The sequence below is a fragment of the Monodelphis domestica genome, chromosome 3 (genome assembly GCF_027887165.1).
Source record: "Monodelphis domestica isolate mMonDom1 chromosome 3, mMonDom1.pri, whole genome shotgun sequence".
Lineage (NCBI taxonomy): Eukaryota > Metazoa > Chordata > Mammalia > Didelphimorphia > Didelphidae > Monodelphis > Monodelphis domestica.
Window position 1 is genome coordinate 486,742,534 of NC_077229.1, and position 15,463 is coordinate 486,757,996.

The window sequence follows — 15,463 nt, forward strand, 5'->3', positions numbered from 1 at the left end:
CAAAGCAAAATAATTAAATTTATTCTACAATAACCCTGCAACCTTTTACACTTGAAAAAAACTTTTTTGTATGTAATGAATCATTTTCCTTCAGACACATTTTACATAATTTAGCATTGAATTAATAAGATTATAACATATATCATTTGATTCTCCATTATGGAACCACACTTTTATCACACTATACTAAAAGTGCTTGTGACAAACAGTCTATTTCCTAAGCCTAGCTTTGATTATAGCCTCTAGATATTTAACAGTGTCTCCATCAGATTAGTTTTCAGGCTATTGAAGTATATTTATCCTCATATCTTAGAAGAATTTCTTAGCTTCTCATAACACATGGTGCAAGGTTACATTGCCATATTACATCTATATCTAGGAATTTCTGTAATTTTAGGGAAATTCTGCTTCTCAGCATATCAATATATTATCAGAGTTCATCATTCCCTTAATTCCCATCTGGCTTTGGAAGTAAAATAAAATTCCTCAAACATTTATAGTTTGAAGACAATGCTCAGCCCTTAAAGACTCACTAAGGCTTTTCACAGCAATTTGGGGATAGCCTTAAGTGAAAAAGTGAGTTTCATAAGTAAAAATGACTTTTTTAAGTCTTTAGTACTCATTTAGTACTTTATTTTTTTATTACCTGTAATAATCTTTTTTTCCTTCATAGCAATAGTTACCACTTTTTTTTTCCTAACTGGTCTTTTGATATGCCACACTAAAGAGGAATTGATAACAAGCCCTCCAGTTGTCAGGACCCTCAGAAGGCCTTGGTTTATTTTCTGTAGATTAAATAGGCTATTTAATAAGAATTGTTCAGTTCTTGGTTCTGTTTTGCATTTTAACCCCATTTTCCTTTGTGCCTTGGTGAGGCTGATCCTGTTTCCTTGTGGGTTTGAATGAGCCTTGAAACATTTGACTTCCCATACAGACAGCTGTGACCATACCTTTAATAGTTACTGCAATAGCCTTGGAGGATACTCTTTAATAGCTTCAACTTTTATGTATTTCCTTGGAATAAAATTCATTCTTTAAAAAACGCAGATTAACCACTAGATTTGTATCCCAAACAGAACAAAGATAGGACAAAAATATTTATAGCAGCTCTTTTTGTAGTGGCAAAGAATTAAAAACTGAGAGGTTGTCCATTAATTGAGGAATGGCTGAACAAGTTGTGGTATCTGATTGTAATGGAATACTATTGTGCCATAAGTAATGATGAGCAGGAAGATCACCAACAAAACCTGGCAAGACTTACATGATGCAAAATGAAGTGAGCAGTACCAGGACAATGTTGCACACAGTAACAGCAATAAAGTACGATGATCAGCTGTGAGTGACTGAATTCTATAAGAAATGCAAAGATGAGGAAAACTCAAGGTACTCATAGTGAAAAAGAAATCTACTGCTAGAGAAGGAAATGACAAGTGTGAATACAGATTGAAGCATGCCATACTTCATTCTATTTCCTCCATGAAATTTTCTCTAATGTAAGGGATATGTCTTCCTTCACAACATGATGAATATGGAAATATATATTGTGTAATATCACATGTACAACCCATATCATATTGCCTGCCATTTTAGGGAAGGGGCAGAGATGAGAGAGAGTGAAAGAGAGGATCACAAAAATGTCAGAAAACAATTATTGAAAATTGCAATAGCATGTAATCTGGAAAAAAATTAAAAATGTATTCAAAATCTCACAGAATTAAAAATGCACCCCAAAAGCTATGAAATCCATGACATGAAAGTCATTTGACTGCCAGAGAATTCACTATACATAGGTGAAGAAGAGGAGGTCAAGGTCAAACATTCTGAGTTAGTCTAGAATCAGCAGAAGCACATATCAGATTACGGCTTTCACAAAATAAAAGTATCCCTATCTGAAAATCCTTGCCTTTCCAATGTTATTTTCTTTCTTTTTTCTTCTTTTTTTTTAAACCCTTACCTTCCGTCTTGGAGTCAATACTGTGTATTGGCTCCAAGGCAGAAGAGTGGTAAGGGCTAGGCAATGGGGGTCAAGTGACTTGCCTAGGGTCACACAGCTAGGAAGTGGCTGAGGCCAAATTTGAACCTAGGACCTAGGACCTCCCTTCTCTAGGCCTGGCTCTCAATCCACTGAGCTACCCAGCTGCCTCCATCAAAAGTTATTTTCAGTCTAATAGAACTGGGTTTGGATCCCAGATGTCCCTGATTCCAAGTCCAACATTCTCTATTAGAATTCAAATGGAATTGAAAATGATAAAAGAGAATTTTTTTTTAGCTATTGCTGTCAGGAATATGATACTCTATCAATCAATAAGCATTTCTTAAGCATGTGCTTATAGTTACTGTGCTAAGCAGTTGGGATACAAAAAGAGGCAAAAGATAGTCCCTGTTCTCAAGAAATTTACAATCTAATGGATAACGATGCATTCTCTTCTGATAACTATAATTTTAAGCTAAATTCTGAGTTCTTGTTCCACCTCATAATTTTCCAAATTTCCTTGGCATTAAAGGCATAAAGTTGTATACAATGCATGAATCTTCCAAATTTTAGATCTTTTAACATAAGAGAATATCTATTTCCAGGGCAATCATTGAGTCCACTGAACCATGATTCCCAATTCCAATTATTTGTTTTAGTAATCACAAATTTAAACTTCTGCAGAGGTCTGACTTCTCCTATCTCTGTCCTCCTCTTCATTCTTGCCCAACCAAAACCAGTAAAAATCCTGGGTTCCTATCTCCATCTCCATTCATAGATACTGTGAAAATTAAGAAGCTGAAGAATGAAGATGTTCTCAAAAGAAGCTCTCCTATGGGACTAGGAAAAATTAGGGGGAGGGAGTACATGGGTCTGAGTAAGTATGGATGCACTCGAGTGAATCATTTGGTATTTTTGAGAAAGATGAATCAAAAAGCTGAAAAAGCAAAAGGAGAAAGGGGTAAGGAAAAAAATCTTTTCACTTTAAGCTCAATTCTAACCAACTCCTTTTTTTCCAATCATCCACTAAGGATAGATTTAACACTGAGTATCATAAAAGTCTTACATCAACTGATGGAAAGTAAAATGAGAAGAACCAGGAGAATATTGCACACAATAACGATGATCAACTGCAATTGACTTGGCCATTTTCAACAATACAATGATCTGAGACAATTTTAAAGGACTGACTTTATCATGAAAAAATGCTATCAACCTCCAGAGAAATAACTGATGGAGCCTGAATGCAGATTGAAGCATACATTTTTACTTTTAATATTTTTCATGTGTGTGTGTGGTTTTTTTTTTTTTGGTAGTGAAAAGGTCTGTGTTTTCTTTCACAATATGACCAATGTGTAAATATGTTTTGCATGACCGCACATATGTAACCTATATTAAATTGTTTGCCTTCTCAATGATAGGGGAGAAGAGAAGAGGGAGAAAGGGAGAGAATTCAGAAATCAGAAATTTCTTAAATTAATGTTAAGAAATTTTTACATGGGATCAGAAAAAAAAAATTTAATTAAAAAAACACTGACTACCACAACCACTGTTTTCATTTTTAAAAAATAAGATTAAGACACTTCCATAAAAGTTACTTTAATACTTTCAAAGGTCTGTTTTCCACTTGGTATGGGTATTCACTCCTTCTAGTGATGCATATCTCAATTCATTCTCACAGTTCTTTGAAAATAAATTAAATTAAATATATGCATGTTTTAAATTCCATATGTATTATTAACATTTTCTCCATCATTTTTAAGTCAACAAATAACAAATCAATTCCTAACTTGTAGCATTTCCTTATTTCTAATTTGTCAGTACTCATATTAAAAATTTAATAATTAGTTCTCCAGAACCCATACCTTTCTTTGTTGTCTGACCCTTTTCTCTACCTTTCCATAACTTCTTCCAAATGAATCTGCCCCACATACATAGAAATATATTTTGCCAAGATTTCTTTTTTTTTCTTTTAAACCCTTACCTTCCACTAAGTATTGGTTCCAAGGCAGAAGAGTGACAAGGGTCAGGAAATGGGGGTTAAGTGACTTGCCCACACAACTAGGAAGTGTCTGAGGCTTTATTTGAACCCAGGACCTCCCATCTCTAGGCCTAGAACTACCCAGATGCCCCCTCGCCAAGATTTCTTTTCATTACAAGGGTAGCAGTGTCTGTCTATGATAGTTTATATTGCTTGATAGGCCTACCTCCTTTTCTGATCATATCTTTTATACTATTTATTATTTATATTATTTCTTTTTTGCAATTTTTCAATGATAATACACTATACTCTATATGCACTCATTAATTTACACTGGTTAACCTTATTCAAGAAATGGTCATAGTCAGGATCAGTGTCTACCCTTATATTAATTTGCTATGTTTTTGCATCAATAGTTAATTTAAATAAAGCTGAATTCCTTTCATTGCAAATTATATCTTTTCATTTTAATTTTTTCTCCTCACTTGTCATTGATTCTAACTTTCTTCTTTGCCCTAATAAATCAGTGGGCTGACTGTACATTGCTGATTCAGAAATGGCCCTTAATCATTTGTTTCCTATCTAATAAGATATAAATAATTTCATTTTTTCTGATGGTATATGGTATCTGCCAAGTTCAGGACCTTCTGACTCTCCTTTTAAAGAAACTATAGAGTACCCCCCAAATCTTTGCTGAATTTTAAGCTATTAAAGCTTAAATAGCTATTTAAGCTATCATAATTATTAAAATTTACATTTTATTGTTTTTATAATTCAGATTCAAAAGAGTAGCTAAGCAGAGAATGGTTTAATATTTTTCATTTTTTTCATATATGTGTATATATATATATATATATATATATATGTATATATATATATATTTGGAGCACAAAAGACAACATAGCCATCCAATGCAGCTGAGGAAGTCTCCAGGTGTAACGACTTTTCGTGCCACTGGTCCCAGGCTTCCAACGCCGAGAGAGTGGGACTGTCTCTGTGCATCGACTTTTCCACTTAAATCTCCTTCACGCATAAGTGTCTTTGTGCACACTCATCTATCATAGATGAAAATGCACAAAGACAATCGTCATTCTCAGTTACCGAGAGGCTACTACTATAATATATACATACAAAAAATATATATATATACATATATATATATATATATATAATCCTCCCCCATGTCCACCTTTGCACTGAACGGTTCAAATTGAGTAGGGGTAACCTCATTGACTTTCTAGTATTTTTTAACCTCCTCATCCTCTGTGGCAGATATTGGCCCATACATTTCAACTATCTTTAAAGTGATATTTTTATAAATGTGCAATACAAGATGACTGAATATCCCATGAGATTGTTTCTTGTTGTCTTTGGATACATGATAAAAAAAATACTTCACCAACTCTTTTGCCTCCCCCAAAAGAGCTGTGAGATATCTATCCATTTAACTGAAATTTCCCTTTGTCTTCTAGTTGCATTTGTACCAAAAATATCAGGACTAATAAAATTCAATTCATCCAGTAGCACGAATGTCTACTTAGTTACTGGATAAAAGTCTTGAATTTGGAGTTCCAGCAGTTAAGTTAATGTCACTGCACAACAGAAAAGGCAGCTAAACGGAGAATGATTTTGTATTTTTCATCGTTTCATAGGTCACCATAGACCAGGGATTCCTCAGCCCAAGGACCCCAATCTTGGTGATGAGACTTGAGATACTTAGCTAGGCTGATCCTTGGAAAGCAGACAGAACATGTCACTAGGATCACCCCTATTTCATGATGAAGCCTATAATTAAAAAACACAAGTCATTTTAACAAGCAGTTGTTAGGCTACTATTTTCCTGGCACTGGGCTTAGGGCTGTGGATACAAAGAAATACATAACCAATCCTTATTCTCAAGGAATTCTCAGTCTAATGGGTAAGGCAACATCAAAGCAGCTGTGAACACACAATGTAGATAGAGGATAAACTGGAGAGAAGCTTAGAATGAAGAAAAATACCAGAAAATCATGAGAAATCACATGTGACTTAAAATGACTTCTCTGATCTGTGGAAGAGAGAAATTGAGAATGATTTTGTAGCAAGAGGGTGGATCAGCTGAGTGATGACCTGTCAGTCAAATGAGAAATATTCTGATTTGGAATGTTACCGGGAAAGGCAGTTGGAAGCCAGACCAACTGTTGGCTGAACCTGGTTACCTTGAAAGAGGGAAGAAGAGAAGAGACCAACTGAAGGGTTATGTCTTTTTAACCTTGTGGTCTGGTGACTTTGAAGGCAGAAGAAAGAAAGACAAAAGTCCAGATATCTCTCTGACTTGCTCTGTTGATGATAGTGACTGAACTTCAGACTTATCAGCCATTTCTCCCAATTGAACTATATTCCACCATCCTCCAACCTAAGACTCATTGTAGTATTAGGGAAATTGTCAACCCTCTTACCTCCATTCCTTATCCCTTCCTGTCTTCCCCAAATAAACCCATTACTTAAGATAAAGAAGAGAAAAAGTATTTCATTTGAAACATCATAAACTCACCCCTGAGTTGAGTTAGAAGAAGAAAGAAGGAAGTGGGGAGGGGAGGAAAAGGGAGGAAGAGGGAGGAAGGGAGGTATAGGGGGAGGAGGGAAAGACTGAAGAAAGAAGAGAATTACCTGATCTGTTATTTATCAATTACCAATCAATATAGTCCCTTATTATTACTTATTACAGATCTCAATAGCTTATCTGGATTCAGCAGTTATTTGGTTTGTAAAAATGGAGATTTGAAGCCTAGACTTCAAGCCCCAGAAGTCCTTGGTATTTCCCAGAATTCCCTATAATCTCACCTGAGTCTCCACTTGTTGAGATCAAAAGTGGTATTTAACTGGCAGTAGCGCCTACCACAGGTCTTCCATTGCAATCATGTAGCAAGTAAACTAAGCTCGGGGATTTAAATTGGCTAATCAGCCATGGGCATGTGGGTTTTTATTTGTATCTTCTTTATTCCTTGATTTTAATAATCCTTAATAAACCTCATAAAATATAATATTCTTATTATTAGAAATATAATTTAATTTTTTATAGGTTGTGGTGCCCAAAGGGGGTATATCAATATAATAGTTTTCACATCCTATTAGGGAAGAAAAACTCTCTTCTGAAATCTTTTTTTAACCCCTTACCTTCCGTCTTGAAATCAATTCTATGTATTGGTTCCAAGGAAGAAAAGTGGCAAGGACTAGGCAATGGGAGTCAAGTGACTTACCCAGGGTCACCCAGCCAGGAAGTGTCTGAGGCCAGATTTGAACCTAGGACCTCCCATCTCTGGGCCTGACTCTCAATTCATGAGCCACCCAGCTGCCCCCTGAAATCTTTTAAGGTTCAAATAATAAATAAAATAATAAAATAAAAATTAAATTAAAAATAGAACTTAGCAGGGACATGGAAAACCATGGTCTCTTATACTAAGGAATGGGAGGAATGAGTCTAGAAGCACAGTTTGATGTGAAGGAGAGAGAACAGACTTTCAAGGCAGGAAGACCTGGATTCAAGTTCTGCCTTTAACTCTCTCTGACCCTGGACAAGGCACTAACCTGTCATTGACCCCAGGCAAAACAAATGGATCTAGAGGATCCAGTTTTTTTTTTTATCAGTAAGTTCCCTAAAACAATTAAATTAATTTTAAATTAAATCAGTTGCATTAATGATATAATAAACAATATGTAATATAATTAAATCACAGATCCATTAAAAAAAAAGTTTAACTCAGACATAGCAAGGAAACATTAACCTGAGGGGGGAGGTTGGGAGACTTAGTCAGGTAAGCATATAGTTTTTTGCTATATTATCTACATGTAGTCACCAGACAGTAAGGTAAAAAACAGTTGCTGATGGCCAGATTTCTACCTCCTTAAAACAGATGAGAGTAAAGATTGGGATAATTTGTGCCATGATTTAGTATCTTCATCCTATGTGAGTTTCTCAGTTTTAACAATTCCCCCTGACTCCTACCTACATATTTACCCACAACCTCATTACCTTACTCCCTCCCTATTCACAGATAGGCAGAGTCCAATGCCCAAATCATGGCCAAGTCCAAATTTGTCCCATTGCTACTCAATCATCTCTTTGTAATTAATTATTCCAATGTCCAGAATGGCCATTAGGAATCGCTATCATATGTCCCTGTGATGTGACTTGTATATTCTCCACAGGGATAAAGTGGGGGAAATAGAGACGAACTTCTTTGACAGGGATATTATTTCAGTGGGTTTGCACTTTCAAAGAGGCTCCTTCTGATTGATGAGATGGTCACCAGTTCTGTAAAAACAGGGCAGCCATTGTAATGGAAATTTACACATTGGGAGAAAAACAAAGTGTAAACCCAGAGTTTGTTTGTTATTTGAAAGAAGCCTGCTAGAAATAAAACAGATGAGATGGACAGTGGCTCTCCATTCAGGAGGAGAATTACTGGAGCGCTTGCCTGGAAGTGGATCCCTCCCCCTAACTTATTCAGGTTACAGAGGCCAGAGAGCAGGGTGTTAGCATGGTGATCAAAAAGCAGAGGACAGAGTCAACACTTCTATCCTTTCCTTCCATACCCAGAGTAAAAAGACAATGTTGGCTTTAGATGACTATCAGTAACTGGCTCTTGTCAGACTCTCATTTTCTTGGCTTAACCTATAGTCCTGCCTCCTTTCTCAGGGACAGCAGTTGGGTATTTGTTTTTTGTTTTGTTTTGTGTTTTGGTTGTATTTGCTTTTCCCACACTCCACCTATACTTCTGTTCTGAAGCACAGTCCCAAGGGTTATTAGGAAGCACTCAAGACACACTCTAGGGATTGTGCACACACAATTTCAGATTGTGGTCAGCAAACAATGTGTCTTTTTTAAAAATCTAAAATGTTTCCTGTTGTTTGCTTCAAGAAGAATGGATTTCTCTAGTCTATTGGATGCTTAAAGACATGGCCTGGGAAAGAAGTGAACCAATGCTTGAAATAAGAGTCATTTTAAAGATTTCTGATGACTACAGCATTGATGCCTAGACAGCTACAATTCACAGGAGGCATTCTCAAAAACTGACTTCTATACAATCTGAATACAGTCATGTGTCCTTTTTTTGAGAGCATTCATTTTATCCATGCAAATGAGGAAATGTGCCTTCATTTTTGTCTGAGCCTGGCACAGAGTCTGGCATGGATATGCACCTAGTAAGTGCTTGAATTCTTATTGCCTGATTGATTCTCTAACATACTCAAATGAATTAGCAATCTCATCCTTAAGTGACCCCTTCACAAAAAATAGTCATCTTTGCCTTCCTATCCTGTGACCATCAGCCATTTCCTCCAATGGGTCTACCCAATATACTGGAACCCATTATCTCTTTTTCCAAACACCAGGGGAGTACCATTTGAGCCCTTGGACCCTTTACCTGTCATCTCTGGCTCTCACCATGTATCAAGTCTGTCTTCTCTTTCTGGAATACATTTCTTTAATGATATGCTTTCCCCCTATTTTTCTTGATAAGTTTTCATTGGTTATATGTATCATATACATTATATATGTATATAATGATATATATTCATTGGTATATAATATATATTATATGCCACTCACACCCACCATGAACCTTTATGATGCTCATCTTTAGAGACATAGGTATTCTGGGTAAAACTAGTATCCAGCAATATCAGTAAAATACTTGGATTTTCTATGAAAAAGATGGGCCTTTGGTATAGAACAAAAGTGAGGAGTTAATAAAACTACAATGCAATTTCCTAAATGTAAAAGAGCCTGTTTTATTTCTTTTCAAATCTGGGTCCGACCCTTCATCCATCTATATAGACCTTGACAGCTATACACAACTACCAGACAAGCACTGTAAGGTGTCCATTCAGATGCCCTTTGAAATACAGATAATAGACATTCTTTATCTATTCAGTCTTTCCCACATGGAAGAGTAGACCAGCCTCCTTGGGGGTGGTTATAGATCTCTTACTGGAGGCTTGGGAATGTTTTGTGGTTTGCAACAATCCACATAATGTCATCCTCAAACCAGGAGGATCTGGAGGACCTCATCATCCAAAGGGATTCCTGCTTAAGCAAGACTCTGGGCTGGATGTCTCCTTCCCAGTGGTAAGTACTTTCCAGCAAGTACACAAACCCTCCTCATCCTCTTCACCTGGTGCTTATTAGTAGGCGGGCATCAAACAGGATTATTTCAGCTACACCTTTTGAATTATCTTGAATCTAGATGAGAGATGAGTTATTATAAAAGAATCCATACTTATCAAATCTAATGCTTTTCCATAATTAACAAATGCTAATTTCACAGCGAGGTGGAGCACTGGGCCTTGAGTCAGAAAGACCTGAGTTCATATCTGTCTTCAGACACTTATTAACAAGTGACCCTGAGAAAGTCATTTAACTCTGCCTCAGTTTCCTCATCTGTAAAATGAACTGGAGGAGGAAATGGCAAACAACTTCAATCAATATCTTTGCTAAGAAACTCCAAATAGCATCTTGAAGACTAACAACAGAACTTTTGCTATTCAAAAGATGAATTCCTCATTTCTCTCTTGACTCCTAAGAAACAGACTGATATGTTGTCCTCACATTTCACAGGGTCCTCTACCTGATCAAATGTTGGATCATTTTCCTTTGTTTTGCAATATTTATTTGTATGTGCCTGAACTAGAACTGGAGGCCACATTTCTTTTTGTTGTTCATGTTTTCCCTATTGATTAATCTGCTTATGTTTAAGGTCCTTGAGTTTCCTCCTTCCAGAGATATTTGATGATTTCAGGTCCCCTCCCCCATCCCGCTCCTTTGTTTTCTATTATTCACTTTCTATCTCCTCTTTAATAATGATTTCTTTGGGGACTGAGTCTCAAAGGGTCTCAGCCTCCTCCCACACTAGCTGTCACTAAGCAAATTTCTATAGCCTGGAGGCTATAGAAGACCCTGGAGGGTCTTCAGGTTCTAGAAAGAGAAAGCAAATGGAGTTGTTACAATTCCAAGTTACTCAGGGTCTGAAGCATGGCCCTTGGGCTATGAAATACCTTTAAAATTCAACATCACCTCCTGGAATTCTCACTTTTTTTTTGGTACCCTGGGATCAGGCATAGAGTGATAGAATTGTAGTATCTAATCTACTCCCAACATCTTATTCCAGTCTTTATATCGAATTGGCCAGTATGTATTTAGCTTTGTGCCTGGGGGATGAGAGGTCCAAGAGAGGCATAAAGACCATCCCTGGCCTCAAGAAGTCTGTAGTCTAAAAGAGAAAACACAACTTAAACGCTAGAGGAAAGTATAAGATAGAAAGGGCTGAGCTATATAGAACAGACCCAAAGGACTTTAGGGAAGCCAAAGGAGTTTAGAGGATGGAGAGTTGATTTGGGGTTGAAGCTGTCTGGGAATGCTATGAGTGGGAGGTAGGTTTGAGACATCTGGACAAACAGGGAGCAAACATTCCAGGCTGGGGAAATACCATGACTGGACTGACTGGAGCCAACAGATACTTCTTACTGGCAGCAGCGGGAGATCAAGTTGGATTGGTAAGGTAAGACCAGATTACTAATGATGGTCTTTCAGGCCAGGATTTCATCTTTAGGCAACAGGAAGCCATTGTAGGTTCTTGAGCAAAGCGAATGTCATGGGGAAGGTGATATTTGAGGAAAATTAATTGGGTGGCGATGTGTAAGATGAATGGAAGTGGGGAAAGACCGGCGGCAGGAAGGCCAGTAACGACGCCATTGCAGTAATCCAGGTGTGAGGTGATGAGGACCTTGATTAGGGCAGTGGCTGTGGGAGTGACAAAGGAAGGACTGGGTCCAAGAAAAGTAAAAACGGATGAATCAGAGATCCAGGAACTGTCTGGAGTCCTTCATGGACAAACTGCAAATGATAGATGGCAGATTAAAATATATTGTGCCCCAAAGAGTGAGGAGCGAATTGGGATTTAATCACAAACAGGAGAACCAAGACCAAGCTGCAGTTAACCACTGTCAAATTCTGACAGTCCCGGGATCCCAAACAGTTTCTGACAAATGCTCCATGCTCCCGGCTCTAAGACTATTTTAAAAGCCAATATCTTCACCCCACCAGCCAAAGAAAAGTCACTTTCTAACACTGTGAAAGTATGCTTGGGAGTGCAAAGGAGGAAATGGGAGTCTTTACAAAGGCTCTTCAGGGTACAGGCAGGATGAAGATTGGAAAAGTCCATGCCCCGGATATTCGGTTTAGCCCAGCGGAAGTGGAGAGCAAGCTTGGGAGAAGACCTCGGGAGCACATGCCGCGATGCATCTCGGTAGAGGTAGATCACCTCATAGAACAACCTCGGAAATTCCATAGGGTTCGTCACCTCCAATACCAAACGATTCCTGGGGATTCTTTCCAGCTTTCTTTCTTGTATCTCCAACATTTTAAAGCGCTGGCAGGACAGCGTGAACCCTCAGTCCGGTAAGTATTATTTGGGCTGGGGCTGCTCCCGCTCCTGATCAAGAGCCATCCTTGTGGTGTGCTGGAGCCAGCTCGAAGCAGGATGGTTACATTTTCAGCTGGGAGCATTTACATCTCTAAAATCTGCAAACACAAAGCAGCGCATGAATGATTGTTTGCTTCTAGACTTAAGAGAGTGATGGAGAAAACGTCAATAATGCAGATTAAACTTAAAAGTGTGCCATGGATACCTTCTCTCCCCCCCCCCCCCCCCCCCAGGTATTAGATATTTGCCAGAATACCTTTGACTGGCCCCATATTGTCTTCTCCTTTTTAAAAAGCCCTTACCTTCCATCTTAGAATCAATACCAACTATTGAATGGGCTAGGTCAAGAGGTTGTCTTTCCCAGGGTCACCAGGAAGTTTCTGAGGCCACATTTGAACTCAGGAGCTCCCCTCTCCAGGCCTAGCTTTCTATTCACTGAGCCACCTAGCTTCCCCTTTAACTTACAGTCTTAGAAGGTCTCTGTCTCTGTCTGTCTATCTGTTTCTTTCTGTCTCTGTCTGTCCCTCCCTCCTTTTTTCCCTTTCCCTCCCTCCTCTCTCCTCTCTCTACTTCTCCCCCTCCTCCTCCCCCCCTCTCTGTTTCTGTCCTTCTATCTGTCTCTCTCTATGTCTGTCTGTCTGCCTCTGTCTCTCTGTGTTTGTCTTTCTGCCTCTGTCTCTCTGTCCCTCTCTCTGTGTCTTTCTGTCTGTCTCTCTCTGCCTCTCTGCCTCTCCTTTCCCCACCCTGTCTCTGTCTCCCTTTTTTATCTTTGTTCCTCTGTTTTGCTGAGTATGCATGCTCTCTCACTGTCTTTCTCTGTCTCTGTCTCTCTGCCCTTTTGTCTTTGTCCTTCTGTTTTACTGTGTATGTATGTCTCCCTCTTTCTCCATCTCTCTTATCTGCCTGTCTCACCCACCCACCCAGAGAGCATTGAAAGGGGAATTGATTTATTCACAGTAACACAGTCTAAGAGTCAGGACTTGAACCCAGGTCTTCTATCCATTACCCAATATTTCCTCTTGTCTCATTTCCAGGCTAAGGCCTGTACTCATGGGGAGCATTCTCCTCCTTATAGAATCATGCTGTTTCTCATTATGAGGAAGGTGTAATCGAAATGTGCTCTCCCATTATGCAAGCCACTGCTTCCTACTGCCTCCCTTCTGTCCCTTTCTCTTCTCTGGTGTTTTCCATGGGGCCCCTTTGGGACAGAGCAGCATCAGGTCATCGGAGCTCTTAAAAAGACTTTGTCACATGACACGTGGCCTCACAGAACGAGCACATGAGATGGGAAAAGCTTTTCGGGTTTGAGTCACTGAATCTGGCACATACAATGAACAATGCCCGGGCCTCCTTTACCACTTTTCTGATTTTAACCCTCTGATGACGTTCAGGGACTGGCTTCAAGATGTTTGGAAGCAAAAACAGGTGGCAGCTTGATAGAAGATCCCCTCCAGCTCTGCAGGCTGTCATTCCTGTGTTTGAAGCCAAAGGCATAGGCTCTTCTCATAAGAAGGAGGCTCTCGTGGAAAGGAGGGAAAAGAAGGGAATAAGAAACAAAGTGTATGGTGGGCAAATTTGATTCTCTGAAGGCACCTAGCACTACTGAGAGCCAGAACTGGTTTCACAGCTCAAACTGGTTCCTTTAGCTATTCATATGAACAGAGACTTCATTTATGATTTCATTGGTAAAAGGAACTCCCAAGTGGGGTACTCCCTCTATCAGTGCGGGTCAGCACCTTCTCTGCAATTTCCAGTCTTAGAGACTGCCTAGAGCACCAAGAGATTAAGTGGCTCGCTGTGAGTTACACAGTTAGCATATGTCCGAGGCATAATTTGAACCCACATCTTCATAGTTTGGAATTTAATTAAAGGCTTATTCCAAGTATTGATAGCATATAGAGAATATGTGATATATAATATTAATTATATAATCATGATGTTATTATAACATAAAACTAAGTTTTTATTAGAACATAAATAATAGTAATTATAATACATCACATATTATGTCATTTAATACAATATATTGTGTTGATTATTCTAAGTTCAGTGGATAGACGCCTACACTCAGAAGATTTGAATTCTTAAGAATTAGTGATTGCTGGGAAATATGCAATATGTATTGCATGCACAGTCAAACATGAGCACACACACATACACACATACACCTGCTGTATGTTCAAGTTTCCTCCACCACCCACCTTCTAAAAAGTCCCCGACAACAGAGGAAAAAGGAAGCACAGATTTGTTGTCTGGAGACTGCCAAAAAGACAGGTTTATTGGCAGCCAGTGAATAGAAAGTGCACATAATGGCATCCTGGCATTGTCCAGACCTAGGCAACAAGGTTGTTCTGTCCTCTGGCAGTGGGTACACGAGGGAAAGACCAGGAAAGACAATGGCACCAGGGTCTAAAGCTCACATGAGGAAATGGATCCTCACAGATCTAAGAAAAAAATACGTGCAAATATGTTAGGAAACCCAGAACTATCTGCAGGTGGAGAGAGGTTATGTTGCCCTTTTATGTGGAGCCAATAAAGACTTAAGAATATATTGTTTCTGCCTGAGAACTAACCCCAGTTATATAGGGCACAGCAAAGAGTGAGAACAGAGCTTGGGCTCATGTGTGCTTCTTTGCCAGGGATAACAATTGCAGGACACAAAGCCTGATCCAGAGAAAGGGAGAAGCAGGCAGCTCGTGGCTTGTCTCAATGCCCCAATATGGCACCAAGGAGTATATTTGAATTGTCTCCAGAACATGAGGAGCTGGTGCCAAGCCCTGCCTCCTTTCTAGAATGGGATCATTGTTGAAAAAAATAATTTACTGATGAAGGATTTTTTTTTTAATTATTCTTACCTCCCATCATAGAATCAATAGTAGGTATTGGTTCTAAGACATGACATAAGTGGTAAGGGTTAGGCAAGTGGGATTAAGTGGCTTGTCCAGGTCATACAGCTAGAAAATGTCTGAGGACAGATAGGCCTGGCTCTCTATCCATTAACCTACCTCAATGCCCCAGGAGCCAAGAAATCTGTAAAAGTTTCCTAAT

At 38.8% G+C, this 15,463-nt stretch overlaps 1 long non-coding RNA gene across 1 annotated transcript in view; it reads left to right on the forward strand.

Moving 5' to 3' along the window:
• The first annotated feature begins 12,201 nt into the window (after positions 1 to 12,201).
• Positions 12,202 to 15,463, forward strand: part of LOC130458518 (uncharacterized) — a 48,681-nt gene continuing 45,419 nt past the window's right edge. Inside the window, exon 1 of the long non-coding RNA XR_008917912.1 lies at positions 12,202 to 12,390. This is a non-coding gene — a long non-coding RNA (uncharacterized LOC130458518). The remainder of the gene's footprint in view (positions 12,391 to 15,463) is intronic.